Source organism: Cavia porcellus, unplaced genomic scaffold, assembly GCF_034190915.1.
Source record: "Cavia porcellus strain 051 isolate PalLab524CR breed Dunkin Hartley unplaced genomic scaffold, mCavPor4.1 scaffold_25, whole genome shotgun sequence".
Taxonomy (NCBI): Eukaryota; Metazoa; Chordata; class Mammalia; order Rodentia; family Caviidae; genus Cavia; species Cavia porcellus.
The window spans coordinates 54,593,359-54,608,527 of record NW_026947508.1 but is presented as its reverse complement, the minus strand read 5'-3'; the positions used below and the strand labels follow the sequence as shown (position 1 = coordinate 54,608,527).

The following is a 15,169-nucleotide window of genomic DNA, read 5'->3' as shown; positions in this document are numbered from 1 at the left end:
GGAAAATCTACCAGAATCAGAGCACACTTCTCAACACAAACAATAAAGTCAAGAAAAGAATAAAGTGAGGTATTTCAGATCCTAAAGGAAAATGATTTTGAATCTAGACTGATGTACCCTGAAAAAGTGTCCTTCAAAACTGATGGAAAAATAAGATACTTCCATGACAAAGAACAGCTGAAGAACCTCATGATCACCAAATCAACCCTGCAAAGAATACTGAAAGACAGTTTAGATACACTTAGGAAAAAACCACTAAGCAAAGCAGACAATTACACAGAATGAAAAGATAAACATGCAACAGCAGAAAAATAACATGTCAAAAATAAACCAATATGTACCAGTTATAACAATTAATGTAAATGGTCTCAACGCACCAATTAAAAGAAACAGACTGGTGGAAAGGATCAAGAAACATTGTTCAAATATTAGCTGTCTGAAAGAAACCCATCTAACCCAAAGGGATGCTTACAGACTGGAAGTCAAAGATTGGAAAACAATACTTGATGCAACATGAAACCCCAAAAAAGTAGCTATTCTGTTGGCAGACAATGTGAACTTCAAATTAACAATGATCAGAAGAGACAAAGAAGTGCATTACATACTAGTTAGGAGAAATCTTCAAGAGGAAGACATAGCAATCTTAAATATATATGCACCAAATTCCAGAGCACCCAGTTATACTAATAGAAATGAAAAACCAAACTAGCAATAACACAATTATAACAGGAGACCTTAACACACCATTCACACCAAGGAAAAGATCAACCAGACAGAAAATCAGCAAAGAAATAACAGAACTGAATCACACCTGTAAATAAATGGACTTGAAAGACATATACAGAGTGTTCCATACAACATCAGAATATACATTCTTCTCAGCAGCATATGGGACATTCTCTAAAATAGACCATATACTAGCTCACAGAACACATTTAAATCAATGCAGAAGAATTGAAATTATCCCATGCCTGTTATACAATCATAGTGCCATGAAACTAGAAATTCATGATAAAAGAAACTACAAAAACCCCACAAACACATGGAAATTGAATAATACACTCTTCAGCAATCAGTGGGTCAAAAGGGAAATTAAAGAAGAAATTAAACAATACCTACAAGCAAATGAAAATACAAATACAACTTACCAGAATCTGTGGGATGCAATGAAAGCCGTCCTCAGAGGAAAATTTATTGCATTGAGTTCCCACATCAGGAAAACAGAAAAAATACAAACAAACAACCTGATTCTACACCTAAAACATCTAGAAAAAGAAGAGCAAGTCAAGCCCAAAGCCAAAAGTAGGGAGGAAATTACAAAAATCAGAGCAGAAATTAATGCAATAGAGATTAAGAAAACAATCCAAAAAGTCAATGAATCAAACAGTTGGTTCTTTGAAAGAATTAATAAAGTCTTTAGCCAACCCTAATTTAAAAAGGGAAGAAACAGCTCAAATTCATGCAATAAGAAATGAAAAAGGTGAAATCACTACAGACCGTGGAAATACAGAAGATCATCAACATCTATTTCGAAAACCTCTGTTCTCATAGGTTTGATAATACAGAAGAAATGGACAGATTCCTAAAAACATATGAAGTAACAAAGCTGGGTCAAAAAGATGTAAAACTGATGAACAACCCAACTTCTATTAATGAAATTGAAAATGTAATTAAGTCCTTACCTACAAAGAAGAGCCCAGGCCCACATGGATTCACTGTGGAATTCTACAAGAAATACAAATAAGACGTAATGCTGACACTCCTCAAACTCTTTAATGAAATTGAAAGGGAAGCAAACCTTCTTAAGTCATTCTGGAAAACAATTAGTATCAAACCTGAGAAAGACCCAACTAAAATGAGAACTACAAGCCAATCTCCCTAGTGAGCACAGATGCAAAAATTCTCAATAACATATTGGCAAATAGGATGCAGCAAATCATCAAGAAAATTGTACAACATGACCAAGTGGAATTTATCCCAGGCATTCAGGGATGGTTCAACATACATTAATCAATAAATATAATCCACCATATAAAGCCAAAAGTAAGAATCACATGATCATTTCTATAGATGCAGAAAAAGCTTTTGATAAGGTCCAACACTTTCATGATAAGAAACTTACAGAAAATAGGATTAGATTGTATTTACCTCAATACCTCAATAAAGGCCATCTATGACAAACCAACAGCCAGCATCATATTAAATGGCCAACAACAAAGGCCTTTACCTTAAAATCAGGCACAAGACAAGGATGTCCCTTATCGCCAATCCTATTGAACATAGTACTGGAAATACTAGCTAAAACAATGAGACAAGAGAGAGAAATTAAAGATGTAACGATAGGAAAAAAGGAAGTTAAATTATCATTATTTGCAGATGACATGATACTCTATATAGAAGACCCCAAAACTCCAGGGAAAGTTATAATACACTGAAAAAAGAAATTGAAGATGATCTCACAAAATGGAAAGACATCGCTTGCTCATGATAGGAAAAATAAATACTGTGAAAATGGCCATTCTCCCAAAACTCTTATACAGATTCAATACAATCCCAATGAAAATACCATCAAAATACCTCATAGATCTCAAGAAATCACTCCTAAAACTTATCTGAAGTGAGAAGAGACCTAGAATAGCAAAGACAGTTCTAAACAGCAAAGGCAAGGCAGGTGGCATCACATTCCCTGACTTGAAGTTATACTACAAAGCAACCGTAGTAAAATCAACATAGTACTGGAATCAAAACAGAGCTGAAGATCAATGGAATAGGTTAGAAGATACAACCACAACTACAAACACCTTATCTTTAATAAAGGAGCCAAACAGGTTCACTGGAAGAGTGACAGTCTCTTTAATAAATGGTGTTGGAAAAACTGGCTCTCCATATGCCAAAAACTAAAACTAGACCCATGCCTATCACCGTGTATTACATTAAAATCTAAAGGGATCAAAGATCTGAATATTAAAACAGAAACATTAAGTTTATTGGAAGACAAATTGGGTAGAAGCCTTGAAGACATAGGGGTAGGTAGAGAATTCATGAACAGAAATCAAACTGCATGGGAAATACTTTCCAGAATCAAAACTGAGATCACCTCTTATTAAAATGTTTCTGTATGTCAAAAGAAATCTCCAGCACAGTAAAAAGAAAACCCACAAACTGGGAAAAAATCTTAGTGAACTCTCCCTTAGACAAAGGACTTCTGTCTAAAACATAAAGAATTTAAAAAATCAGACCCCCAAAATTCAAAGATCCAATCCAAAAATGGGCACTTGAGATGAATACACACTTCTCAGATGAAGAAATACTAATGGCAAATAAATACATGAAAAAAAATTCATCATCATTAGTCATTAGAGAAATGCAAATTAAAACCACACTGAGATTCCATCTCACTCCAGAAAGAATGGCCAGGATCAAGAATACTACCAACAACAAATGCTGAGAGGCTGTGGGGAAAAAGGAACTCTCCTGCACTGTTGGTGGGAGTATAGACTGGTGCAACCACTGTGGAGACCAATCTGCAGATTCCTCTAAAAGCTAGGATCAGAAGTCCCATTTGACTCAGCTATTCCACCTCTGGGCATATTCCCAGAAGAACTGAAAACATCACACCACTGTGATATATGTGCACCAATGTTTATAGCAACATAATTTGTAATAGCCAGATCTTAAAAACAACCTAAGTGTCCATCAAGTGAGGAATGAGTAAAAAAGTTGTGGTATTTTTATACAATGGGGTACTACTGAGCTATAAAGAAGGATCACATTGAGATATTTATAAATAAATGGATGCAGCTTGAGACCATACTCATAAGTGAAACAAATCAAACTCATATGCATGAATCAGAATAGTTTCCCTATTGTAAGAAATGATTCAAATATATAAGCTTCCGGGAGAACATGGCGGATAGTTAACAGCAACTACCGGAGGCTCTCTGAAAGGCTCGGCTCAGAAATCAGGAATGATGCGGACTAAGGAGACATGAACCGGTAGAGATATGCTCTGCTGACTCAGGAGCGAACTGGGCTGAGAGAAAGCAACTTGGAATGCAGTCCTGGCGCTAAAATAGGAACAGAAAAGTATCGGTGTGGAGGATGGACCCCGCGCCATTGAAAACCGCGGTTTGGATTTCCCGCTGCTCGGCGGCTGACTGCCTCCACAGTGGCTCGGCAAGGAGAGATGCGCAGAAGCTCTGGGAATGGGAGTCTGCGAACGGAGTCGAAAACAGGACAGACAAGGAGGTGTACACTGACTGGTGGCGAGGTGAGTGAGAGAAACTGACACTCCACCACAGTTTGACTCCAGCGGAGGACTTACTGGGCTCGGACAGTCCTGTAAGAGCAGGGCGCGGTGGCGACTCCAGCAACACATTCCCCTCTCGGATGGGATTGGTGAAAAGTGCCTGGCCTGCATGATGCTGCGGGCGGACTTGGTAGGCTGGCCTAACCCAGATCCCAGAGCCTGACTGTGGCCCGGAGGGGTGACTCCCGTGTAGGCTGCCTAGTCCGTAACTCCCTGGTGCGCAGCGGTGGGCGGGAACACCTAGCCAGCGCAATTTGATCAGGCTGTGGCTGACAGGCAGGGAAGCTGGGCCTCCTATGTAAGCTTGCATTTTATAAGGAATGGAGAAAATGGGGAAGGGAAGCAACAAGAAAGGCTCCTCAGCCCCCAATTCTGAGAAACAGGCAATAGCGGACACCGCACCAATAGACATTAAGCGCCATATAAAGAGCCTCATAGACCAATTCAGGAATGAAGTTATCAATGACCTGAAGCTAGAAGTATGCAGAATAGTTAGAAAAATGCTAAGCACCACCCAGGAAAAAACAGATGGTGGAATGGAAGAACAGAAAAAGAGGGGAGAATTGTTTGATGGAGAAAACAGAGAAAGCATAGAGTACGTGAAGCAGGTTCAAAGGGACTATCAAGAAATTAAGAAGTCTATCCAAGACTGGCATAACAGCTTGAAAGAAACTAAGGACAGACTATCTGAGCTGGAGGGAAGACTTGTAATATGGGAGAATGAAATGAAAAACTTCTTAAAAATAACAAAGAAACAAACAGCAATAATACAAAGACAAGAAGATGATAGGAGGAGCCATAACTTAAGGATTAAGAACATAAAAGAAGAAGTAGGGACACAAACAAGTGAACTACAAAAGCTACTCACAGAAATAATCCAGGAGAATTTTCCTAATTTAGCAAAAGGTAAAGATACTCAGATGTATGAGGCATACAGGACCCCAGCTACCTACAACCCTAACAGAGAAACACCCAGGCATATAATAATACAAATTCCAGAAATTCAATACAAGAACAGAATATTAAAAGCTGTAAGAGACAAGAAACAGACCACTTACAAGGGAACACCCATCAGAATTACAGCAGATTTAGGGGCTGGGGATTTAGCTCAGTGGCATAAGCGCCTGCCTTGCAAGCAGGCAGTCGTGAGTTCGATCCCTGGTACCGACAAAAACGAAAAAGACAAAAAAAAAATGGCTACAGAATTACAGCAGATTTCTCTGCACAAACCATCAAATCACGAAGAGCATGGGGGGAAATAATTCAAGCTTTGAAAGATAATAATCTCCAGCCAAGATTGAGATATCTTGCACAACTGTCCCTGGAAATTGATGGAAAAACAAGGTGCTTTCAGGATAAAGAGGAACTGGGGGAATTTGCAACCACCAATTCAACCCTACAGAAAGTATTGCAGGATATTCTAAAAAAAGAAAAATACAAAGAACCCAGAAATAGTGGCGGGGAGGCCACAACAAATGGAGCAGAGAACAAAATGAAGAAGACAAACTGACAGCTACTGACAGAAAAAGAGCTCAACAGAAATGAGACAGAGAAGATTGGATGATAGGAACAGCTATTTTAGAGAAAATGACATCTTAATAGGTAATACTGATTTAGTATCATCTTGTTTTGAAGTCTCATCTAGCTTTTGTTCTTCTGTCTCCAATGGTCTAAACAGGTTGTATCTTATTGGATTTTATTATGTACGATAGTATAAGCAAAAACCTTTTAAAGACAAGGAGATTATATAGAAACCATTGTTCATTTTCTGTTAGTCGATTCTAAATACTCTGTAATGCTGTCATTCTCTTAAACGGTTTTACATGGTTTTGATATTCTTAATGCTACAGTATATGAAGTTGTACTCAAGGACTTCAAGGAAAGAGTCAATATAGTAACTACTTTTAGGTCGGAATTATCTGGTGGTGAAACACTATTCTGCTTAAATGGTTATGTTTTGATCTGCGCTGTTTTGCTGTTATGCCCTCTTTTTTTCTCAATCTCCACTCCATTATTTACTTTTTATTTTTATCCATTTAATTAAAGGGAAAAAAATAGCAGGATATAATATAGTAACCCACTTTGACTTTCTATTATCTCGATTTGAAGCCCTGTATTACTCTCACCATCTTGTTTTTGACTGATGTTCCCCTATTCTGTTTTGATGAATAGTATCAGGTTTGAAAGTTTAGGCATCAGCTGAGAAGATAATGAGATTCATTATAACGCCCATTCTCGTTGACTTTTATCTACTTTTAAAGACCTACAATGTCTCCAATGTTTTGGTTTTGTCGGTTTTGTTCTTTACTGTTTTGTTCAATTGTATTATAACTAATGATATAGGCAATTCTATTAGAGATAGCAGGAGGCATTATGGTAACCATTGTTGATCACCTTGTATTATGTTTTTATATTATCTATTATGTCCACCCTTTTGACTTGACCGATTCTGTTCTGTTATGTCTCATTTGGTTTTACTCTCTTCCAAAAAAGCAATAAGAACCGTGGGAGCAATGAAACCCAAAATGTGTAATAGTCATTGTACAAAAGAGAGGAAAAGAAAGTGCTCTAAACTATATAACTGCATGTATATTTAAGTGTATAAGATAGAAAATGATATTACAGAGTTTTATTGGATCATTGAACAGAACTGTTTGCAGTACCACTGTTGGAATGTCCACTCTACAAGCTTTAATTTTGTGACTTGAACAATTATTTCTAAGATGGCAATATGTAATCCATTAGTGATTTCCTACTGTTCATTTTTTTCTTCTGTAAATCTGTATAACTTGTACCCTTTCACTGTTTTTTTTCTTTTCTCCTTAAATAAATTAAAAAAAAAAAAAAAATATATATATATATATATATATATATATATATATATATGTTTGTGATTCCCCATTATGTGGCTTTGAAGCCTTATAAAATTTTTGCTCATTAATTGGAATGGCTTTATTTTGGGCTGTTTGATATTACTGCCTATGATGATATGAAAAGCTATTTTTAAGAAAAGAAGTCATGATAATAGCTAGAGTTTATTTAATATCACCTTGTTTTGAAGTCCCACCACACTGTTGTTCTTCTGTCTCCACTGGTTTTATCATGCTGTATCTTACTGGATTTTATTATATGTGATAGTATAAACAAAAATATTTATAGGCAGAGATAATATAGAAATCATTGTTCATTTTCCATTAGCTGTTCCTAAATACCCTTAATACTTTCATCCTCTTGAATGGTTTCACACTGCCTTGATATTTTGATGCCATAGTATACTAAGTTATACTCAAATATTTCAAGGAAAGAGACACTATGGGAACTACTATTAAGTCAGGTTATCTTGTGGTGAAGCACTAGGTTGTTGAAATTGTTATGCTTTGACCTGTATTGTTACATTGTTATGTTCTCTTTTATCTCAATCTCCCCCTTTTCTAAAAAAATTATTTATTTTATTATTATTTTTTAATTAAGAGAAAAAAATCAAAAAATTAGCAGGATATATTATAGTAACTTTTTTTATTTCCTATTAACTGATTTGAAGGCCTGTATTGCTCCCACCATCTTGTTTTGCCTGATTTTTCTCTGTTCTGCTCTGTTTGATAGTATCAAGTTCGAGGGTACAGGCAACTACTTTGAACACCATAAGATTTACTAAGATGCCCATTCTGGTTTGACTATTATCTTCTTTTGAAGTGTAATGTCTCCAGTGTTTAGGTTTTATTGGTCTTGTTCTGTACTGTTTTGTACAATTTTATTATACCTGATGATATAGGCAATTCTTTTTAAGGTAGCAAGAGGTATTATGGTAACCATTGTTGATTGCCTTGTATTCTGTTTTTACATCATGTACTATGTCCATCCTTTGTTTTGACTGACTGCTTTGTTTTGTCATATTTGGTTTTATTCTTTTCCAAGAAAAAGTAATAAGAACCATGGGAATAATAAAACCCAAAATGCGTAAATTTTGTTGTAAAAAAGAGAGGAAAAAAAGTGCTCTAAAGGATACAACTGCAAGTGTGTTTAGGTGTGTTAAGATAGATGACCATATTACTGAGTTTTTGTTGGATCATTGAACACAACTCTTTGCAGTCTCACTGTTTGAATGTCCACTTTGTATGCTTTAATCCTGTATCTTGAATAACTTGAATTTCTAAGGTGACAATATGTAATCTATTAACTAGTGATTTCTTACTTTTTTTGACATTCTGTATTACTTGTACCCTTATACTGTTTTTTTTTCTCCTCTAAATAAAATTTTAGAAAATGTGGTATTTTTATACAATGAACTACTATTCAGCTATAAAGAATTATCACATTGAAATTTATAAATAAATGGACACAATTTGAGACCATACTCATAAGTGAAATAAATCAAAATAACATGTATAAATACCACATAGTCTCCCTGGTATAAGAAATGGTAAGAGTACATAAGAGTTTATGGTAATCATGATTCCCCATTACATTGCTCTGAAGCCTTATAATATTTACATTCATTAGTTGGAATGGTTTTATCCTGGTTTGTTTGATTTTATTATCTGTGATAGTATGAACAGCTATTTTGAAGAAAACAAGACATTAGAATAGCCAGTGCTGATTTAATATCATTTTACTCTGAAGTCCTATTATGCTTTTGTTCTTTTGTTTCCTTTGGTTCTATCATGTTATATCTTATTGAATATTATTATGTGTGATAGTATAAACAAATCTATGGAAAATGAGATAATATAGTAGCCATTGTTCATTCTCTGTTATTTGGTTCTGAAGCCTTGTAAAGTTTTCATTTTCTTGAATGGTTTTATATTGTTTTGTTAGGTTTGATACTATCATATATGAAGTTATGCTCAACTATTTCAAAGAAAGAGACATTATGGTAGTTACTATTAATTATGGGTTGTCTTGTGGTAAAATGCTGTGTTGCTTGCATTGTTCTGATCTGATCTGCTTTGTTATGTCCTATTTTGTCTTAATCTCTTTAAAAGAAAAAAGTAAACAAAGAAATGTAAAGCAAAAAGAAGAAACACCTTTTATTTTCCTTTCAAAGAATAAGGCATGCAAGCATTTGCTCACCAGTGATATATCACTATGAAGACATATTACAATATCATCCAGCTTTGTATCTCCTAGACCAATACTAATGATACTACTTTCCAAACTCCAATTTGGCTAAAAATCAAAGACCATCCCTTTGTATTTTGTAATACCAATTTTATAGAATATTACAGCAACTATTTCAGATTATTTCAATATGATGCCATAGCTTTAAAAAAAAAAACTTCAGCATTTCTCAGAAAATTATAAAATTCCCTAAAGTAATGTTTGCAAACATTATAATGCCATAGCTTAATACATGAGTAACACCCCAAATCAGGTTGGTGAAGCTGTGTATCAACATTAATGATGCATGCTCTTGTAGAAAACTAGGGGATTCAGAGTGGGTAACTGGCAGAAGTCTCAGCTATTTAGCAGAGCACCCTTGGGGCAAGTGACTTCACGTCTATAACCCTATTGTCATGGTTTACGTCTGTGTCCCCAGGCCTCATGAGTTTGAATTGTGCATTTGTTATTTGGTTATTGTCTAGTGCTTAGATTGATGGTGTCAGTGCTCCACCCACAAAGAGGTGGAGCCAGGATGTGATGTAATGGCAGGAAGAAGGTGTGTCTTGCTCTTTGCCGGTTCTTGCTTGCCGTTTGCAGCTGCCACGAACCACCACGCCCAGCTGTGCCCACCTGCCTTGGAGCCAACTGAGTGTGGATTGAAACCTCCAAAAACTGTAAGAAATAAACCTTTCCTTTCCCAACTTGGGCTTCAGGTATTTTGTCTCAGCAATGAGTAAAAAGTAATTAAGACACCTATTAAACTGCAAATATTATTTGTGATGAGTGTAACAGCTGCATGGGATTGCTCAGCATAGTCCCTGAAATGCAGTAAACACTCAAAAAAAGCAAAACACACACATACATAGACACACACACACATAATCTGCAACCATCATTATTATTAACATTATTATTAACCATCATTATTATTAACATTGCAGCCACTGCTGCAACCATCATTATTATTAACATTAGCCCATGGAACTTGATAATTTTTTAAAATAATTCTTAATGTATAGTTACACCAAATTATGAAGAGGTTATCAGACCAATTAAAATCTAACATCTCTAATCTAAAAGTTAGCCACTTATAGCTATTTTACGTTGAAGGTATTTTTTAACTGTAGCTTCCTTTAAGCAAACCCAAGGTACATAACTACACACACAAAGCAAAAATAGGTGGAGAGACCACTATTCCTTTTAAAGGAATCACCAAAGCCTCTTAAACAAACAGTTTAATTACACCTCAAGTATAAAGAGGTCAGGCAGGGGATTTAGCGTGGTGGCATAAGTGTCTGTCTGGCAAGCGCAAGGTTGTGAGTTCAATCCCTGGTACCTAAATAAATAATAGTGAGGTCACGTGCACACATGTACACACAGTGCACCCAAAAAGCTGACTATATATTCATTCCATCTTACTCTAGCTGTTCTTAGTATAGTCTTAACATTGGTATATATTCATTACACCAATGCCAGGAGCTGAAACAGTTCAACAAATTTCATTCTAGGGTGACCCACAAGAGTCTCCGAAGGACACATGCATCCTGATGTGCCAGGTTCCCCAGTGTTATCAATTCCTCTCCACTCTATTCTTACCACATACGTTAAACTGAGAAATTCCAAACCCTTGCAGCTTTAAAACTTTCAGAATTAAACTTCAGAAGTTACCAAACACAAAGGTCTATTTGTTTTCTGGACAAGAAGCATGTTTAAAACTCTTCTTCCAGGGCCAGGTATTTAGCTCAGTGGCTCAAGTGCCTGCCTAACAAGTGCAACATTGTAAGTTTGATCCCCGGTACCAAACCAAACCAAACAAAAAAACTCTTGTTCCAAGATCTCAAAATAAATCCACAGCTACTATAAAAATGGGAAGGAGACAAATATTCCCAGAGAATATCACATGCTTCAAGAGAAAGTAAAGTTATTTAGGAAACTATCTGCTTACAGGAGTACTCAACAGATCTCAAGCTGAAAATCAGAGCCAAGGATTACAGTGCAAGGGTCCAACGTGTGCTTCCGCACAAAGCCCTGGCTGGGTTCAGTCCCCAGCACCAAAAAACAAAAATAAGCAAAATGAAGCCTGAAACATTTAAAATTCAAAGAAACTAAGTTTTTTCTGTTTAAAAGGGGAAGAAATGTAAAATTTCTTAATCTCCTCTGCTGGATTAGACTGATGAAGATTAATTTTCATTAATGTTCTATTTCTTCAAAACTAAACAGCACTATCTTTCTGTGTCAAAAATGTAAATTAAGCAGGAAATTTCTATCTGGTTTTTAAAATATTTCCTTATAGTGTAACAAGTTAAAATATTATCATTTTTAGCTTTTTGAACCTGAGGGCTTTCCCACAACATTTTTTGTGTGGTAAAATACTGTTAGGCCCCTCCACACATACAACTCCTGTGGACAACCTCGTGGAGCATGCTAGTGTTCACCTCCATCATTCACTAATTTCACCCCAACCATTCTGGTTCAAATTAACCAGCACAGCACTGGTGGGGGAGGCAGCTTATTTTGATCGTTACCTCACTTAATCCTAATTGGTTTCCCATCAGAACAGGTCTAATAAAGTCTTTTTTCAAAGTGTAAGTTCTCTTGTGTACTGGATGTGAGTTTTTCAAATACAAACAGCTTTCTGTGCTTCACATGTGCACCTGACACATTGAGAGATAAGTGCACACCAGTGAGACCATCAGCCACTATCAGTGTCACTATCACTGCCATCGCCTTTAAAGGTTTCCCTCACTGCTTGTTGCCCTCACTGTTTGTTTTGTTTTCCTTTTGTGGTAAAAGCACTCAACACAAACTCTATCCTTGTAGGATTGTGTTTTGTTTGGTTGGTTGGGTTTTTCTGCACACCCAGGGCTGGCAGGTGATCAAACCCAGGGCTCATGCAGCTAGGCAAGTGTGTGCTCTACCATTCACTCACTATACCCTCAACCAGGAATTTATCTCAGTGGCATAAGTGCCTACCTGGCAAGTATGAGATTGTGAATTTGATTCCGGGTACCAAAAACAAAAACAAACAAACAACAAAAAAAACACCAAGAATTATTAGATAGTCGGGCATGATGGCACATGCCTGTAATCCCCAGCAAATAGGAGGCTGAGGCAAGAGGATCCTTGTAAATTCGAGACCACCCTGAGCTATAAAGTGAGCTCAAGGCCAGCCTGAACTGCATAGTGAGACTCTGTCTCAAAAAAATATTTTTATTAGGTACTCCACACTGCTAATCATAGACAGAATAATGCATAACGGAAGCTTTGAATCAAACATCATTTTTTTCCCTAAATTTCTACACATTCTTTTGTTGTGAACCTTGGAATTCCTTCCAAGCAGAGAATCCCTTGCTACCAGATTCTTCATTGGCAGGCAGACACTTGACTCTGGCTGGCCAAGCACACCATCGACCATCTCAGGGAATCATCTTGTCTGGGCCAGTGACCCAGAATAGGTAGGGCCTTTACGGAGGACAACCACAGGTCCAGGTTTACCTGTAGCAACGCCAGTGTATGCCTGCTGTGCTGGCATAAGTTTATTCTCAAGCATATTAGCATTTAGACTACAAGATTTGCTTTGTTTGGATCCCATAAGTCTCCCGAACTCACATGGTTTAATGTTTGTCTAGGGCACTCACTACCAGGACATAGTGGAACTGGGATGGAAGAGAAGTCAGCCAGCATGCCCCCTTCCACAATGCCAATAGCACTTTCTGCTTGCAAAAAAAAATGTCTCCAAGTTCATAATCACTCCTCAGAGAACTGCTGCTCTGAGGAAAATGGTCATTGTCCCCTTGATCTGCCAGAGCAATAAGAAAGGTGAAAGCCTTAAAAACGTTAGCCACCATGAAATCAGTGCCAACTGAGAGTAAAGTAACTGAGGGGAATATCGGTAACACAGAGAGAAACCAACCCACTAGCAACAGTACCTGGAAGCAGAAGGTGTCTGCAAGTCAACAAGTGAGAAACAATCATACTCACCAAGGAAGTATGAAGTGACAGCAGATTAACATCTTCCTCAGAGGACACAGGGGAGAAATTCTAGTTGGATGACAGAAGAAGTCCCAGCCATGGCATCTCAGGTTTTAAACAGGTATCTGCCCAAGAATGTAATATCAGGGTTTCTAGGTGAGTGTGTGTGTGTGTGTGTGTGTGTGTATAAAGAAAAGGATATTAAAGCTTTCCCAACACAAAAGTACCCCCTTGGCCAATCTATAAATTCCATTCCTATAATGGGATTATTAAGAAAAGTAGGTCATGGCACCTGTTGGTTTTGCAGCTTACTACAGATACAGACCAATGCTGAAAGCATGCGCCTCTTACCTAAGCAGCCTAACAGTCACCTACATTCTTCACATGCGTAACCCTTAGGAACATCATTTTTCTTTTCACTTTATAACACTGGAAGTCTAATTCCAGTGAAGCAAAAATGATTTTAAAGTTTTCTTAGTGTTTTGAAATGTACAGGAGTTTATTCTGATTAGTCACTGAGGCAATCACAAAATAGCCAAAAGAACACTTAGGGCTTAGTGTTTAGTCCAATGGTAGAGAATTTACCTAGTGTGCCAAAACCCTAGCTTCAATTCTCATCACTGAAAAGACAGACAGACAGAAAACAAAATAAAAAACAGCAGAATGAGTATAAGGCACATCACAGACCAATTAGTCTTTCCAAATGCCATTTGTAGCAAAACTATCTAATTTAAATAGAGCTACATATAGCCATATGGATGATCTCATAAATACAACGTGGGGATGGTAATAGGAAACCATTTTATAAACCCTAAAAACATGCAAATCTGTCATTTAGAGATGTGTGTAACTGTACTAAAATGCCTATTTGAGATACTATCTTTTGGGGAGAAAGGGAGCCAAACAAATACATAGATATTATGGTTTTGTTTGTTTGTTGAGTTAAGATGTTACTATGTAGCTCAGGCTGCCCTTAACCTCACCATTCTCCTGCCTCACCCTCCCAAATACTAGGATTACAGTTCTGTGCCACCATGCCCAGCTTGATTCTTAATATTTTTATATTGCTAAAATATATCCAACTTATAATTAAAAGGAAAAAACGTCTAGTACTAAAATAAGTTATTGCTCTATAACGGATGGGATAATAAATAGAAAAGGAATATGGAAAAAGAAAGAGGCAGAAAGGTAAGGGAAGAAGAAGGAAGTGAAATGTTATTTTTATGAGTGGAGTTCTATATTTTGTAGTGGAGGCTGAAAATCAATGAATTTTTGAGTATATATGCTTATCAATCAGTTTTATTTACATTAATGATCTCAAAGGGTGTTAAAATCTACCAAATTTTAAATCATGGCTCGGTACTTGAAGTGATTTTATTTACAGAAATAAACCCAAGGGCAAGGATCTCTACCTTATTACTTCTTTGTTATTATCTCAATCACAATATTCAACAAATTGTGGGTGAGGAATATTTGCTGATTGCTAAATACTTTCACTCAGCAGTGTTGTACTCTAGCCAAAGAGCACTGTCATCCTGTTCTGTGCTCACCATTGCCCTAGTTATTTGCCCTAATTACCTTGTAACTTCCTTTGCTAAAGTAGCTGTTTCTCACAACTGACCACCCTGGAGCACCTGACCACAATTTAACCAAAGCACCACCATACTGTTCTGTATGCACCGTCACCCTGGTACCCTGTTTGCTGTGTTAACCTTTGTTGCCTTTGTGAGGGACAATTGTTCCTGGAATCAGATGATCTCGAGTTACCAATATTCCATCTCAGCCTTT

The 15,169-nt window shown here is 36.8% G+C and overlaps 1 long non-coding RNA gene across 1 annotated transcript in view; it reads right to left on the bottom strand.

Annotated features, from left to right (window-relative positions):
- The window catches only part of LOC134472850 (uncharacterized), a 32,874-nt gene extending 18,841 nt beyond the window's left edge, over positions 1–14,033 (bottom strand). The window contains exon 1 of the long non-coding RNA XR_010042826.1: positions 13,391–14,033. This is a non-coding gene — a long non-coding RNA (uncharacterized LOC134472850). The remainder of the gene's footprint in view (positions 1–13,390) is intronic.
- Between the last annotated feature and the right edge of the window lie 1,136 nt (positions 14,034–15,169).